General features: G+C 28.8%; 1 protein-coding gene across 6 annotated transcripts in view; it reads right to left on the bottom strand.

Annotated features, from left to right (window-relative positions):
- heph (polypyrimidine tract-binding protein 1 heph) overlaps positions 1-17,943 on the bottom strand; it is a 381,579-nt gene that overhangs the window by 195,470 nt on the left and 168,166 nt on the right. The gene's annotated exons all lie outside the window — the stretch shown is intronic.

Genomic DNA, 17,943 nt, shown 5'->3' with positions numbered 1-17,943 from the left:
GTTTCCTAATTCTCTTTTTCTGTGGGTTTTATTGTTGAATTTCGTTTTGTTACCAATTTCGTTAACAATATATAAACGTGTTTCGTTCTGAGGTTGAGGTCTTATTATTTTTTGTGGAATTTCTATTTTGCCGGTTGTTTGGCATTTTTTTTTCTTTTTCATTTTCAATGACTGTTTTTTTTTTCTTTCTTTATTGGGTGCTAAATTAGAGAGATACTGAGTGTAGAGGGGAAAAAAGACTCTAAACTCGGCTTGTATTGAACACCATTTCCACTAGAAACAAATTATAAAATTATTGATTTCTTATGATTTACTATAAGAAAATGGATTAAATTAACTTTTCTTTTCTATTAACAGAAATAAATCTAAGGCCAAATAATCTAAATAATTTAGCTTGAAAATTGTTGTAATTCTGAAATATTTTTTAAAACCTAAATTAATTGTCAAAAGTTTAATCAGCATTTAATTGCTTTGCATGCTTTCAGGAATAGAGCTGAATATTTGTTGCCTTTATAAAAACTAAATGTTGAGAGTGTTAAAAACACTGCCTCTAATTGTTCTCTCTCTCTAATAAATATATTTCTTAACAGTTATTATAATGAAATTTATCTCATTGTATTTTTTGTATAATTTTTGTATTAAAATCTTAGTTCAATTCTTTCGAGATTTACCCTCATATTTATAATTAAATTTTAAATTTATAAAATATTTAGAAAAAAAAAATTTCATACAAAATTTGCTTTATAAACCTTAAAAAATTAATTATGAATTGAACTAAAAATTGATTTTAAAAAAAGCCAAACAAAAAATACAGCTAGATAAACTTTATTGCAATAACTGTATTTTTGATAAAGAGAGAACAATTGAAAAACAATTTTAAAATTTGTGTGCAAAATAAAATGTTTCAGAATTGAATTATGAATCAAATTTTTTAACATTTAAATAAATATTAGACCGTTTTCAACTAGTTTTTTTAATAATTATTTTGTTTCTGCCATATTATGGTGTTCTTAACCGATCTTTGCTTGTAACAAGCGAAATTTAAAAAAATTAATAAAAAAAAAATATATTTGAATTGAATTATATATTCCAAATTCAATGTAAATTTTTTTTAAAAATAATTTGCAATAAACAAGTGATATTTAAGAATCAATTTAGCTATTTAAACAAAAATTTTTTTGGAAAAAAATAAAATTCACGAATTAAAAATTTCAGACCTCCAATTTTTTGCTTTTTATACAGTTTAGACATATCTAAAGCACTTTTCAAAAAAATTCCTTTGTTTCTGTTATATTTTGATTTTCTTAGCATGACTTATGTATCTACCAGCAAAATTATAAAAAAGACTCTTGTTTTCGCTATAAAAAATTTAAATTTTTAAAAAATATTTTAATAATTCCCAAAGCAAGTGATATTTTACAGGAAATTTTGCAAATTAAAGACAATTTGTAGACACTTATGCCAAAAATATGCTATTAAGATAATCAAGATAAACTATTATTTACATTAATAAAAAAGGAGATAAGTATACAAATCCGAATATGCAAAATTCAAGGTTTTTAAATGGAAATTATCAAATTGTTTTATATTTCCTTGAATTGTTACTCTTATAAAAATCTTATAATTTCAATTTAGTTTAATAGTTCAAGGTTTCTAATTTGAGCCTCATTTTCACAATGTTATGATGTAACACCAAAGCCCCAAAACTCAAGCATTTTGTTGGAATTTGACTTAAATGCAAATATAATTATGTTTCAAATTTAAAAATTATTTGAAGAAATTAAATATTCTTCAAACTAAAAACATAAGTCATGAAATTTTGTTTAATTTTTACTGGATAATGCTATTGATATGAAGTGTAATACAACTATAATTCAACTTGAATTATATTTGCTTTTAACTTGAATTCCAGTAAAAATGAGTAGGTGAACTGTCCCCAATAAACATTTTTACTGGAATTCAAGTTGAATTCAAGCCTTGAATTACAGATACATTTCACTTTATTTCAATATCAATAAAAAGGAAACATAAATTCAAGCCATATGTTTTTGGTTTGAAAATATTTAATTTTGTCAAATATTTTTCAAGTTTAAAAAATAATTCCAAAAAGTTCAAGTACATGAATTTTTGAGGCTTTGGTGCTTATTGGGTCTGAGGAAATAATTGTTGTATGAAAACTGTTACTATAACTTTAGATTTAAAAATAACTAGACATTGTGAAAATGAGGATAAGAATTATAAAGAAAATTATTTGTTATAAAGATATTTGCCCAATTCACAATTGATGTCGTAGTGTTGTAGCATTGTATATCGTAAATATTTTTCAAACTAATTTTTCGAAACAAAAACAAAACATTAATAAAAAAAAATTACGACATACAACGATACAACGCTACGACACCAATTGTGAATTGGGCAATTATGTTTTAAATACAAAAATAAAAACCTGATAATTTTCAATTTTCTTGTTGTAATGTTGTATACATATTTATAATTTGTATATAAAATAAATAGAAAACTACTGGAACTTTAACTTTTCTTCAAAAGTAAATAACGCAATTTTAAATAGAATTGTTTTCAAAGGGAAAATTCTTCAAGATTTTATTTATTAAAAAAGCTTTAAATTTTATAAAACGTTTAATGAATTATTATTAAGCTAAAGTTATTCTATTATTCATAGTTCATAGAATATTTTGCATATATGTTTGTTTTTCCATTAAATATTTTAACTGTTTGCAAATGTTGTTTATATATCATTTTAATTTATTTTGAAAGTTTAAGGTTTCTCTTTTAAGAATTATAAAGAAAATTATTTAATACAGAATTGAAACTTTTTGTTTTGTATTGAACTTTTAGGGGAAAATGCTTAATATTTCCCAAGTAAATAATATTAAAATGTTTTTATTGGAGATATTCTGTAAAAAATAGTGAATGTTTTTATCAAAGTGAAAGTTTTATTATTGTGTATATAATGAAAAGTATATCATTATTGAAACCTTTAAACTTTGAACTATATAAATTTTAAATGTCTTTATATTTATAGAGTAGTATTGCTCCTAAAAAATTTGAAAATTTAACAAATCTAATTTTATCTTTGATATATTTTCATAATGAATTTTCAAAGAAAATATTGAATTGAACTTTGGATACAACTTTCAGTATTTACTTTGAGAAGTTCATAAATTAAGGCCATAATTTTGTAAATCACTTGAAAAAGGTGATATTTATGTGAAAAGCCAAAACAAAATTTCAATCATTTTAAAAATTTGTTCTGAACAGAACAAACGCACTAAAATACAAGCGTTGATTTGCCTTTCATAATTTGAAAAAAGGAGGCCCTAAATTTTAATGATGATTTCGAGCATTTTTCAAATAAATTTTGAAAGTTGGATAAAAAGTCGAATTGAAAATTATATATTTCATAATATATTTCTATTATATTGTAATAAAAAAATTCAATTTTATTTTTATTTAAATGTTTATTCTCAAAAAAAAAAAAACATGAACATGAAATGTTTAAATATCTATAAGAATTTATGGTTTGTTCTAAAGACCCATATTTATTGAATTTTTAAAGAGATTTGAAATTCCAATACTTGTTGGATTTATATAAGAAATCCTGACAATTTGAAATTCAAAGTAAACAATTGGGAAGTTCCTTAATTGGAAATATTGTTATTTTTGCTTATTTTTTTCATATTTGATAAAATTTGGAATTTAAGAAGAAATCTATTCCAGATTGAAAAAATCTCGAAAAAGTTTACAGAAATTTAAAATAATACTAGGTATAACATATAAATTAAGGCTGTTTTGGACAACATTTTCTTATAGATTACATATTTTTGTAATAGATATTGGATAACTGAAGATTACTAATGAAACCTATAGTGGTACGGAAAATTTCCAGCTTTTTAAAACTCTAACAAAAACATTTAAAATTTTTTAAGCAAATTTCCTACAGAATGATGGAAAAATGGCGCGAACATTTTGAAATTTACCAAAAGCTACTTTTGAGAGCATTTCGAAAAAATTATCAAAACTTTTTTAGAAAATTTTTTTTATCTAGAATTAAATTGCTAAGAGGAAACTGCTACTATATTAGCTAATAGACATTATATAAGATTAATTTTTAAATTTTAACTTGATATTAAAAAAATAACCCTGAATTACAAGTGTTAATGTTAATACTCAATTTAAACCTATCTGGAAATGGTGTAAAGGTATCAACGAACTTTTGCTTTTTTTCCAAGTTCTCTGTGTGTTTCGAGTATTGTGTGTGTATCTGGGTGTAGTTTGGAATCGCACGTTTTTTGTTAAATGGCTTTTATATTTGAAAAGGAAAAAAAAAGTATTTTTAAGAATGAAAAAACGAACACTAACTCAAGCTTAGGCTGTTTTTTTTTAAATTTTTTGCTTGATATTGTCGTTGTTGTTTCGACAAAAAAGAAGAAAAATACAATAAAGTTTGAAAAATGTTTAGCTCTTTTTTAACTCTGCTATAGATTTTGGAAATAATTATAGCAGGTTTAAAGATGTTAGTGAAAATAAAGGTCTATAATTATTAAGAATTCCAAACAACAAGAGGGAATATAAACAAGTTACAATAACAAAAAAATAAGAAGAAAAAAAGTTTTTTTTTAACAAAAATAATGAAAGAAATAAATGAAATCTTTTATATTAATTAAAAAAAAGTTTAAAGATAGAGAAACTCACGAGGTTTATAAATTTTTGCTTGGAAATATATAGAAAACTTGGTTTGAGTTTATGATTTTTAAAGATTTTGATTTTTCAAATTAAACACTTTGTTTATTTTTAGCACTAGTAAGAAGTTCTGTTTAAAGTTTAAAGTTAGGAAAATTCAAATCCGCGTTTTTTTATCTTCGAAATTGAAATTATTTTAATATTTAACAAAATTTCAATATTTTTAATGAATTTTTTTTTTTGTTATTTAAATTATTTTGTTTAAAATTTCTTTTAGAATTTTTTTTTTTATTATTAAAATTATTTGATTTAGTTATTTATTTATTTAAATTCTTTTTAAAAAGATGTGTAATTTTTTTATTTTTAAATTTTTTGTTATTTTTGTAGTACGTAGTGTGATGGTTGTTATTGCGTGAGAGACCAACGTTAACTATTGCGTTAAAAGCGTTTAAACAACAAACGAACGTGTGTATTGTGGATGAAGAACAACGTACAACGTTTAAGAACGATGTTGCTGGTATTACTGACGTTTACGAATTGAACCTCTAAGCTCAACTTTGATTTTTCAACGTTATTGAAAAACGATGGTGGTACGTACTAGTGTGTTGTTGCTGTTTTTTTCTTTGATTTTTTTTGGTTTGAAAATTCACCGAGCAGTTAGTAGAGAGTGTTGTAGAGTAGAGTAGAGTTGCAGGGAAACAGAAACATACAACACGTACATACAGGCACAAATACCGAATGAAACGAACATACAAACACGCGCAAAAAGCAAAAAAAGAGCTAAAATATGCTGCTTCCTCTGTTAATGTTGCTGCTGCTGCTGAGGCTACTGCTAACTTTACTTCTAGTTAAAGTTGTGTGAGCAGAGAGTGGTAGTTGTAGCAAATGATGATTATGATGTTGACGATAATGATAATTGTTGCTGCTGTTATTGTGAAAAGAGAGATTCTTTAAATTTGTTGTTATTGTTGTTGCTATTAAATCAACAATTCTCGTTGGAAAAGAAAACAAAATAAAATTTTATTTGAAATTTTTTGTTTTATTGTTGTTGTGTTTTTTTAAAAAATACAGTAGAGTTAGTTGTTGTTATTTGGATTTTTATAAAAATTTATATCTGTGATATTTTTTTTTTGTTATTTGAATTTTATTATTTTTGTTGTTGTTGTATAATATAGAGCAAACGGCGGACAGAATTTGGAACGGGTTAAAGCAAAGACTGTACGAAGACTGAAGTAAGAACGTTTGGCATACTAAGGTAATATACCTACAATTTTATTCGGAGTTTCACACAAAACACACACACAGCAAAAGGAAAAACAACAACAGCAACCAAAAAAAAACAAAAACAGAGAAACACAATACAAAACAACCATCAAAACATTTTATAAACCTTATACAGCACACGACCAATGCCGACGACACTCACTCAATTCTTTTAAAACCGAAACAAAATCAAAAATCTGTGAATCAAATACGTTGACGTGGGCAGCGTACAACAACGTTGAGGCCACCTTCATTATTATCAACAACGTCATAATCATCAACATCTCGAGAAAAAAAAACTGTTGAATTGTCTTTCGTTTCCATAATCATCACCACCATCGTTGTCATCGTCTTTCTCTGTCGTGTATTTCGGGTTTTCTTTTACTCCTCGCTTGACTCTACATCGTATCAAAACGAAAACGAACAAAAAAAAACAAAAAGCAGCAGGTTGCTTTTTGCCTGTTGATGTTGTTACACGCTTGCACATTGTGACCACAATTTGTATTACAACAAATAAGGGTAAAAAGAGTTACAACCAACAAATCTTTCTCCTGTTAGCACAGTTAACAAAATCTACTACACACACAAATTACACTCCAATTGGAATGTAATAGCAAAAGAGGGAGCAGAATAAAAAGGAGATGTTGTATTAAAATCTCTTTTTTCTCTATAAAAGAAAAGAGCATGTTGAGGAAAAAGGACTTTTGTTAACAATTTTGGTAAGAATTCATACAGGTTGTTTTTTTAGGCAATAAGATTTTAAAAAGAGATGAAAGAACATCAGAAATTATAAACTAATACATAAAAGAGAGAGCTGTAAGCAATTGATGTCATATGTATAACAGTTTTTCTAGAGTTATTGTAAAAGATCTTTTGATTACAAACAGACATAAAATTTGGTAGTTTTTCCAATTACAAAAAGAAAAGGTTATAAAATTCCTAAACTCGATTTGAATTCTTATAGTGATGCTATCTAGGTACTGTATGATTGGGCATATTTCGGAAAATATGAGTCAGAACTTGTCTAGATAAAGATGATGAAGAAACGGAACAACAACATCTATGTGGATGGAACACAGACTTATTCATGGTCTGGTCTGTCTTACAGATGAATCATTGGCCGATCTAGTAAAATTTAAGAAAACAATCGTTTGGTTCTCACAGGTACTGCCAGATTCACAATGTTGTTGGCAGTATTAAGGATTTTTATTTATTTTGTGAATTATACCGGATTTTATTTAGTATCATTTGATTTCATATAATAATATGATAATGGTAAAAAATCCATTAATCTCAGGGAATAAAGAATTACATATTTTCGGCTAAATAACTAATTTTACACATTTTGAGTAAAAATACATATTTAGTGCAAAATTACAGATTTTATGTAAAATGAAGCACAATAAGTGCAAGATTCACAATGATGTCAGTATTAAGGATTTTTATTTATTTTGTGATTTATACGTGATTTTATTTAGTATCATTTGTACAAAAGTTTACCAAAATAATGGTAAAATATCTATTAATTTCGAAGAAAGTAAAATTACATATTTTGCATTAAATAACGCATTTTGTGTAAAATTACACATTTTGTGTAAACATACACATTTTATGTAAAAACACACATTTGGTGTAAACTACAATTTTGTGTAAAATTACACATTTTGATTAAAAATACATAAGATTTGGTGTAAAATTACAGATTTTATGTAAAATAAACCATTTGGTCTAGTATTACATATTTTGTGTAAAATTACACAATTTAAGTAAAATATTTTGTATGAAATTTTTGCGTAAAATCATAAATTAGTGTAAAATATTACATTTTGCTTTAATTCGCGTAAAATTACATAAAGATTTATAAAATATTGCTTTAGTATATGTCTAATAAGGATATTTTTTGAACAAACTAATAAAAGAAAAAGTTTTTTCAATCTAACTATGTACTTTTTTCATAAAATAAATACTAAAATCATTTCCATTTAGCAATACAATAAAGCCATCATAACAACAACTGAGATAAGATAAACACAAGATAACAAAAATTATCAAATATTTGCCAAACACCCTCTAAATACGAAGAAGATATATAAAACTAATCAATCACCCCTTAAATAAGCAAGAGATTTATAACACAAAACACCTGGTTTTTAAATAAAAACAAACCTTTAAACCCGACCACCCTCTCAATATGACCCCATGTTATATAAATGCTTTTAGATAGAAACACCTCAAACAGTTCCAACTCATACTAGAAATATGTACAATTCTCCTGAAAAAAAAACACAGTGAAGTAAATTAAAACAGGAAAAAAATATTAAAATACGCAAAACTAAACAATACTATGAGAACGAACGAACAGAACTCTGACTGACTTTGCTGCAGTTACAACATCTAACAAGTAAATCTCACCACAAACAACCATACACAAATTAAAATGCATACATACATATGTATAAGGTAAAATACTTCTGCTCTCTGAATAGAAACCCCCACCTCCCACACAAAATTGTTTAAACTACTCAAACACTCAGGTTCGCATTACTACTTGAACCACCCCCTCCGTGCCATGCTTTAATTTGTATGTTTTGCATGCACACATTCACTTACTAACATACAGACATAGAAAGAAAAAAGTCCACTACCTTTTGACCCATTTCAAATCATCATCGTCGTCATCATCATGAATCAACAGCAACAACTACGATAAAACGAAAAACATACTATACACACACACACATATTACACCTTCGTGTAAATGTTTGTTTTAACATATCACCCATGCTCTCCCCCAACTCATTACACTCTACAATCAACGCTCATTTTCTACCCCAACCACCCAACCACAACCCCATAAACAACTCACCTACAATATAACACAACAACAGAGTTTACTTCTCCTAATGCCATCATTTTTTACCGTTATTTTCTCATATGTTTTTTGTTTTTGTTCTCAATACCATTTTTGTTGCTTTATACACAGGAAAAAATCTATTGTTGTTTTTTCTACTTTTTGCACTCGTACAAAAACACACACAGAGCCACACACACACACCAGTAACATACATTTGTTACTGGATCTCTTTGCTGGGTAAGTAACAAGGATAGAAACATCCTGTAAGAATGCGATAACAATATTTGGGAAATTCCCAACAAGCAGCAACAAAAAAAGGAAACAACAACAACTGTAAAATAACAAAAACAAAATCTATAGAATAGAAGCAAAAAAATTTAAAAAAAAATATATATATAAAAATAAAAACAACACTGTAGAGGAAACAACAATAACTATTACACCTGCTTTGAGTTTGAGTTGCTGTTTTTTTGTATTTTATTTTCATTATTATTTTCACACACCAACGCAAGCAGAGAGTGAAATACTCAGTTCCGCGTATATGTGTGTATGAGCAGGGGTGGTTTTTATTTTAAAAAACGACTCTTGATGTTGACGACGTCATAGTCGTTCCTAACGACGTTGACGCCGAACTCAATTCGGAATGTACAGGTAAATTAGGTACACAAGTTGTTGCGCTTTTTATTTATTTGTTTTTGTTTGGCTCTTGTTTTTGTTTTGTTTTTACTGTTCTCGCAAATACAAAAAACCACCCCACTGTGTGTTTTCGTGTCACATGTGAATATTTGCTGCAACAGTCACAGTCATCTTCGTGCTTTTCCGAAACTTTCTTAAAGCGCATGTTCCTCATTTAAGGGGGTGTTGTTTGCTTATTTGTGGATGTTGTGCTACAAATAATTTTAGAATTTCTCTTTCAATTTCGAATGGGGTGATGGCAATTTAAAATTGTTATATACTTGTAAAGCTAAAAGCGATAGGCAATTCTCTGTAGTTCTTCGAAGTAAGTAACATTGAAGCCAAATTTTGTTTAAGCGAAAATAAGCTTTTGTTACAGATTAAAAGTATAACACATTATGAGAAAGATTTGAAGTTTAAACATGTTAACTTTTATAAATATATGTATGTGGGTGTGTTGTAAAGGTACCAGCGACTGTTACTACTACGATCTGATCTATCTAAGAATTGTTGGAACCATTATTGGCTTTGGTTTAGCTGCATTTTAAGATGTTTTAAAGTTGTAAGTTTGAACGAATAAAACTATAAGTATTTCTGTACTCTATGAACTCCAACAAAACAGAATTCGTACATTTTTGATGTAGCATATGTTTTTTATATGTTAATATTCATTTGATAAGTCTATTGAACCGGGAGGTCAATAGACTTAACAATTTTTTTTTAATATTTTAAAATTATTTTTTTAATTTATTAGTGAAAAAAAATTTATGATTTTTTTGGTAAAAAAAAAATCGGGTTAAAAATATTTTTCCCGACTATGACCCATTGTAGGTCCAAATTACTATATACATCGTTGCAATGGACTTCGAATTATCTATCATTAGATATCCATATTGTCTATTTTAATGACAGATATAGATCAAAAATAGGCCAAAAATCGAGGTTATCCCGGTTTTTTCCATATATCTCAGATATCTCGATTTTTTACATATTTTTTACCTATATCTGGATTACTAAGTCATTAATACAGACAATATGGATACAATGTAATGATAGATATTTCAAAGACCTTTGCAATGACGAATATAAAACCATAGTAAGTTACACCTGCAATGGGTCAAAATCGGAAAAATACTTTTTAACCCAAGTTTTTTTTCGCTAAATATTAAAAAAAAAAAATTTTAAATTTAAAAAAAAAATTAAAAAAACAACAAAAACAATTTTTTTTACAAAAACAATTTTTTTTACCTATAAATATTTAAAAATTTTATTTTGAAGTATAATTTGGTGAAGGGTATATAAGATTCGACACAGCCGAATATAGCTCTCTTACTTGTTTAATATGTTTTTGTGCGTTTCACTTTAATATTTTGTGTACGAGTGATCGAAAAGTTCACTGAAATCCGCAAATTTTTAAATTGCTTGGGACCGAAAGGTCCCAGTTGGACTACTTTTGTTGCAATGAGAAAGAAGGAAACGCAGATGCATAAACAGTTTATAAATTTATCAAAGGTTTATCAAACAAAATGTCCATAGGAAATTTGTTTTATAAACCTTTGACAAATTTATAAACTATTTATGCATATGGGGGTTAGTTTATAGCTCTCAATTAGCCCTATAATTGGTGCTAAGTTTGATTTTGGGCAAGTTTTAATTTTCAAGATAAAAATTCGATTTATTTTGACTTTTTTTCACTTTCCCCAGTCCCATGAGACATAATGGAATTGCCAAATATATACCCTTGCCACTCATGGTGAAGGCTATAATTAAAGGAGAGCGGAATATGTGGTTCAGTTTCGTCCTGAAAAAACGGTTTTGGTCGGACACAGTATTTCTTATTGGGTGTATGACTTAGCAGGATTTTTTAAAATGTTTAACTTTTATTTTGAAACAATTGTACAACATAAATTTATTCAAAGTATTGGCCATTGTTAGCTATTTTCAAACTATCTGGTAACATATGTATTCCGAACCATCTTTTGAGGAATCAAGCCAATATCGGATACTCTGTTCTAAAGTAAAGCGTATACCAGAGAGAGCGTTCTGCTTCGATCGAAACAAATAGTAGTCGGACGGGGCACTGTCTGGTCTATAAATCGATTGATGCAAAACTAACCCAACCACTTCATTCTAAATACTTTTAAACAAGTATTGCAACATGTGGCCGAGTCATGTTGGTTTCATGTCCGCATATTCTGCTCGTTTTTCGGTCTATGTTCGATTCAAACGAATCAGTTGAGTTCGATACTCTGGTTAGATTTGAGCAACTCGTAATAGATAGGACCCGTTTGCTCCTACCAAATAGTGAGAATTTCCTTAGCGTCATGGATATCGGGCTGGTTGGCCGGGCTTCACACACGATCTCTTATGTTTAGGGTTATCGTAATGGATCTGTTTTGCATGGCAAGTAATGATTCAGCAAAAAATATTTTCTTTATAGCCTTCAAGCCTCATTTCGGACATGCGAAATCATCATTGAAGGTCTCTCGGCTTTAATTCATATGGTAGCCAATTTCCCTGCTTTTGGATGAATACTGCTGCTCGCAAACGTTATGAAAATCTTGCTTGAACAGATCTTGAATGAATTTGCACGCTCTTGTCGAGTTTTACAACAATCTTCATGGACTTTTTGGCTGACGTGGGCGATCTTTGTCTTCCGTGTCAAAATAACCACTTCTGAACCGCACAAACCATCTCTCGCACGTTGAAACCGATGGAATACATTCACCATAAGCTTTGGTGAACAATCGGTGTGCATCAACTACACTTTTTTTTCAAATTAAAGATGTAAAATAAAACAGACCAATAAATGAACCAGTAAAAATATTCTTCCAAAAATATGTGATTTTTTTCATGATGAAGATAAAGAACTGTTGCTTCCTTTCCACGGTTCTGGCTGCTGCGAAAATTACTGTTGAAAGAAAGATCAAGATCAATTGTCATAACACTCATATCCGCATTGAAATATCCTTCCGGATATATGTATATTAGCTTTACATTCACATTTCTTTGGCAAACTTACACGTATCTATTTTACACGATCTTTCATTAGACTTTGAAGATAATGTGTGAAAAATTCCACTTTAAATAGTTCCAAATGTGCTGAAATATATAGAGTAGATCGATTGGCTGCTCAATACCTAGTAGTTTCTAAAGACATGGATCCAAACTAGTGCAACGAGATAAACGACATAACCTCGAATCTTTTGATTGCACAAATTGACTAGGATAGAAGAAGTGTAAGGTTTGTGCTACTGGATATCGAAACCAATGTTACCAAAAATATATCCGTCTCTTGTGTATTTTCATAATGGTTGGAAAGAAATTTAGCGGTAGAAAATTCAAAAAAATATATTACTATAATAGAAGTATGTATTCAACATTGTATAAACTCGCTGTAAGTACTTTGTTCCTGATACATGTAGATGGAACATGATCATCATGTCATCATAACCAACATAGTTTATGATCGTGTCTTTTTTTCTGAATATGTGTAAAGCTATTTAGGGATAGGAAGTTCAAAACTAGCCATAGATATTTTATTATTGACAGAAAGGCATGAGACTTCGTTACAATCATGGTCAACTTTGTTTACAGTTGACATATGAGTTCATTTTATTGAAGAATTATCATTTATCAGGCTTACAAAATTAATTTAATTTTTATTTTAACTTGTACTTACAATTTCTTATTTAATTGACAACATTATCTATTGCAACGTGCAAAAGAAAACATTCATTGAAATTCCAAAAAAAAAATAATGCATAGATCTCTTACCTGCAAAGAAATAAAAATAAAGAAAAGATTTAGTAGGTTGTTGCAAACAGAAATTAAAAAAAAAATATATATACAAAAAAGAAAAATTAAACAATTCCTAAGATAATTGACTTAAAAAGCTTTATTAGAGAGAAGCAATAAAATTCCTTTTAACAAACCAAAAAATTGAAATTCATTACCACAAAATAACAAGAAACAACTGCAAAAAAAAAACTAAATAAATTAAATACAGCAACAAAAATAATGCACAAAATGGGCAACAACTGCAGCAACTACCAACAGTACAACAAGTAGAAGAAATAGTTTATAATAAATGGTTTATGGTTGGCAAAGAAATGATGACGAGGACGCCGATGAAGAAGTGGTAGTGGCTGTGGAAGAAGAAAAAGGCATCGTGAGCAGCAGGCAGCAGCAACAAAAAGTACAGCACCAAACAAAAATACCAACAACATAAAATACAACAAGCAAGTAACCAACAAATTCATTGCAAATCATTTAAAAGCAGTTTAGTTGTTGCTTAATTCTACTGCTGTTGTTTCGGTTGTTGTTGTTGCTAAATTCAGCCAACCAACCAACCAGCCAAGACATTTTAGTTGTTGCATGTTGTATGTAGTAAAAAATTTAAGCTGCTCAATGCAGTTACAGCAAATGCAGGCAGGCAAACAACCTAACCGGCAGTCACTCAGTCAGTGAGACATCGCCACATCGCATGAAGAATGTTTCTAGTCTATAGTTGATGGAATTACAAAAACAAAACTAAGATTTTCTTTAGTTGCATGTTTAAACGAACAAGTAGTATGGTATGTGTGTGATGCATCTGTGTGCCGTGAAGAGATTGTCTGTGATGTACAATTTTTATTGCAACAAGTTTTGTTGGCCATAATGCAAAAAAAAGATACAATACGAATGTATATAAAATACATGTATAAGTATTTATATTAGAGTTGTGTTTGTGGCTGTGAGTATTGGTTTAAATAACTAGTTTTGTTGGTGGCTGATGGCTGAATTGTTTACTTGTTGTTGCCACATACAGTTTGGCAATACTAGTTTCAAGTGCAAGTCCAAGACCAATAAATTCACAAAAATACAATGCAGAATTATTTTCAAAAAAAAAAAAAATAATGTAACTAAAAGATATTTCAGCATTTAGAATCAGAGAAGATGAATTGGATATACATATACACTTTTGTAGCCAAATTTCGAAAAGATCTTGTTTTCTTTTAGATTGAAGACCAAGTTGTTTTCATAGAAATAACGATAAATGTGATAGGAATCGAAGATTTTGAGTCACCTTCCTTCCAATCGACATACAATTTCCATGGAATATAAATCTATATTACTAATGGTAGGTTGCAAGGTAATCAAGTAAAATATATATGACACCATTTCGACAAGACTACACACACCACTCAATAAGATCGGTATTTAATAAGGTCTCAGGGTCTAGTAGGTAAACAGATTTTTGTGCAACAACAGAATTTGTTGCCAATCAAATGACTTACTGTTCAAAAACCGAAAATTTCTATCTGCACACCCGAATCATTCAGTTGCCAAAATAAATGAGGGATTTACAATAGATGGTGTATTTTTTGAACACGGTTTTTATACCGTGTTTTTCATATTAACAATGTGCCACAAATTCTCAAAAGGATTGAGATCGGGAGATTGACCAGGCCAGTGAAGAACTTGAATCTTATTGCTGTGTATCCAAGTCTTACAAACTTTGGAGGGGTGCTTAGGATTGTTATCCTGTTGGAAGCTCATCTCATCTCTTCATTGGCATAAGGCAACATTACAGCTTTCAATACATCACGATATATGAACCATAATCCCATAAATTTTATGATTTGGCCCAAATCCTTGACCAGAAAAGCAATCCCAGACCATTACATTGCCTCCTCCATGTTTAATTGTTCCTTTGCAATACTTAGGATTCAGTCTTCCTCCTTTTGGTGTGCGTACACGCCTTATTCCAGTGGAACTTTTTAAGTTGTATTTGGATTCGGCAGGGAACAGTACTGTCTTTAATTTTTGGACACTCCAGTCGATGTGGGCTTTGGCAAATTTTAGTCCAGCTTTCTTGTTCTTAGCTGATAGAAATGTTTTTTTTGCTGGTCGTCAGCTGAATAATCGGGCTTCTACTACTCTTCTACGGATTGTTCTTTCGCTAACGCATAATCTTAAACTTGTTCGTACTTGAATAGCTGATGCTTTAGGATCTTTTTGTATTGCTCTTTTGATCAAGGAATCATAATATTGTGTTTTTTTCGCGAACGACCTCCAGAATGCAACGAAGATTTTCGACCAGTCTTAAAAAATTTTGAAACGAGCCTGGAAATAACTGATCTGTTAATTGAATATTTTTTACTAAATTCATGTAGTGATAAGCCCGTCTTCCAGTCTTCAATAACTTTAATTTTAAATTTACTGGAGTACTTGTTCCTTGTCATTGTTTTATTCACAATAAACTGTATAAAACTTAAATTTTACACACTACGTCTTCCTATATTTTTATCTTTTGGAATTTTTAAGTCCATTCATTGTGATTCCCGATAATTCACATTGAAAATATGCAGTACCGAGCAAAATTTTTAAACATCTCATAAGAGGGTGCTTTTGTTTTGTCCGTTGCGTTTTGAGTTTTTATATGATTTATCATTTTAAATAAATTTTTAATAAAATTATCTTTTACTAAATGAATATTAAATGAACATTAACAATATTAGTTAATAAAATATATACAAAATACATCCCAAAAAAGCCGTTTTTATCCAAAAAATTATGATTTGAAAAAATCCATTGAGGGGGTGCTTTAGTTATGGCCAATACTAAGTCATTAATATAGACAATATGGATATTTAATGATAGATATTTCAAAGACCTTTGCAATGACATATATAAGACCATAGTAAGTTGGACCTACAATGGGTAAAACTCAGAAAAAATATTTTTTAACCCGATTTTTTTTTTAACCAAAGTTTTTTTTCGCTAAATATTAAAAAAAAGAATTAAAAAACAAAACACAAAATAAATGTACCTTGGAATTTCAAGTTTCAGTTTGAGAACTATATTATATGGTACCATCTGTTGCCATTATTCACAAAAATCAGTGCAAATATATTTAAGTTCCTCATTTTCGACTAACTTAAAACTCTAAACCATTATCCAAACAATCAATATAGCAAAAGTAGCGTTAAATTATCAAATTAAGAAGACAACAAAAACTACAAATGAAAAAAGACAAAACAAAGAATCTAACAAAACTTGCAGAATTGAAGTGGCCAGTAAACAAGAATAAAACACTAAAAGAAAGAAATCAATATTTAAAAAAATTAACAAAGTCTGCAGACTTTCATCAAAATGTTCGAGGTTCTCTCACATTTTGATCCACGACGTTTTTTCTTTTAAACCAATTATGAAGATTTTCAATACCAAACTGCCTAGAATAATGATAAATATTTCGGTGTGATTCACATTCATTTTGAGTAAATAGTTTGGGCGTGAGCATGATTTACACACACTGACAGACGGATATATATAAATCGACTTTAAATGTATAAGCATCAATAATGTAAATTGTTTGATCATACATGAATATCTATCAGTAATACATGACACAAACTTATAGCTGTATATACCATCATTCACCATTTTTAATGGTGGAGGGTATACAAATACATATATTGGCTTGCAAAATTCCTCCACTTTAAACGGGTTACAATTGCACAAGTTGCAAGGTTAGTTGCCAGCGACACCACAGATAATGAAACATGTAGTTTACAGTCAATATACCACATTCTTTTCTCCAAAAAAAGCTAAATAAAATAAAATTTATTTCAAAAAAAAAAAAACAATCCCAAATTCAACTATTTAACTACAAGGTAAAAGCAACTTTTTGGTGGCATCAGAAAAATTGAAAGAAAAAAAATTGGTAAAATGAAAAAAATAATAAACTAAACTGCAAAGTAGCATGCAACAATCAGCAGACATTCAACAGTAATAAAATTAAAAAAAAAAAAACTAAAACAAAAATGAAAAAATAAAGACGGACAGACGGAAATCTAGATAAATAAAACAACAACAAAACGTTTTTAATGTGGTTTGTCTTCTTAACACACATACTTTTCTACATTATAACTTATAAAGAGAAAGAAATTCATGAACAGACGGACAGAAAAACGTACCACTATCAAAAAGCTGCAAGGACAGACACACTTGTTTTATTCAAGTTGGCTGGCTGGTTGGTTGGTTAGTTGCATGTTGCCTTATTGCTGCTAAAGCTGCAAGGTTTATTTTTTTTGCGGATGGTTTAGCTAGTAAATTGGTAATGCTTCGATGCTTTAGGATTTTTAAGAGTAAGAACAGTAGAAATAAGTCTGATAGAAAGAAATCTTTATGAAAGAAACAAAAAAAATACAACGAAAATGTAAATCAGTATGAAAGCCAAGGAATCTAGCAACAGTTGTATACATACATTCATATAAAACATTAAGTTTCGTGCATTTTGCTAGGCACTCACTCACTCGGTTTCTTTTTCTTGAGCTTTAAATAAAGTACGCAAGTGAGGGTTGTGTGATTTGAAATTTGTCAAATGATTCACTAAAGTTTTAACTCGCAAAAATTGAGAATTCCATTTCATCAATAAAATGCGTAATTTTACACAAAATGTGTAA

This window comes from Calliphora vicina, chromosome 1 (genome assembly GCF_958450345.1).
Source record: "Calliphora vicina chromosome 1, idCalVici1.1, whole genome shotgun sequence".
In the NCBI taxonomy this organism is placed as follows: Eukaryota; Metazoa; Arthropoda; class Insecta; order Diptera; family Calliphoridae; genus Calliphora; species Calliphora vicina.
Note: the sequence above shows the minus strand (reverse complement) of the source record. Positions and strands in the feature narration are given on the sequence as shown.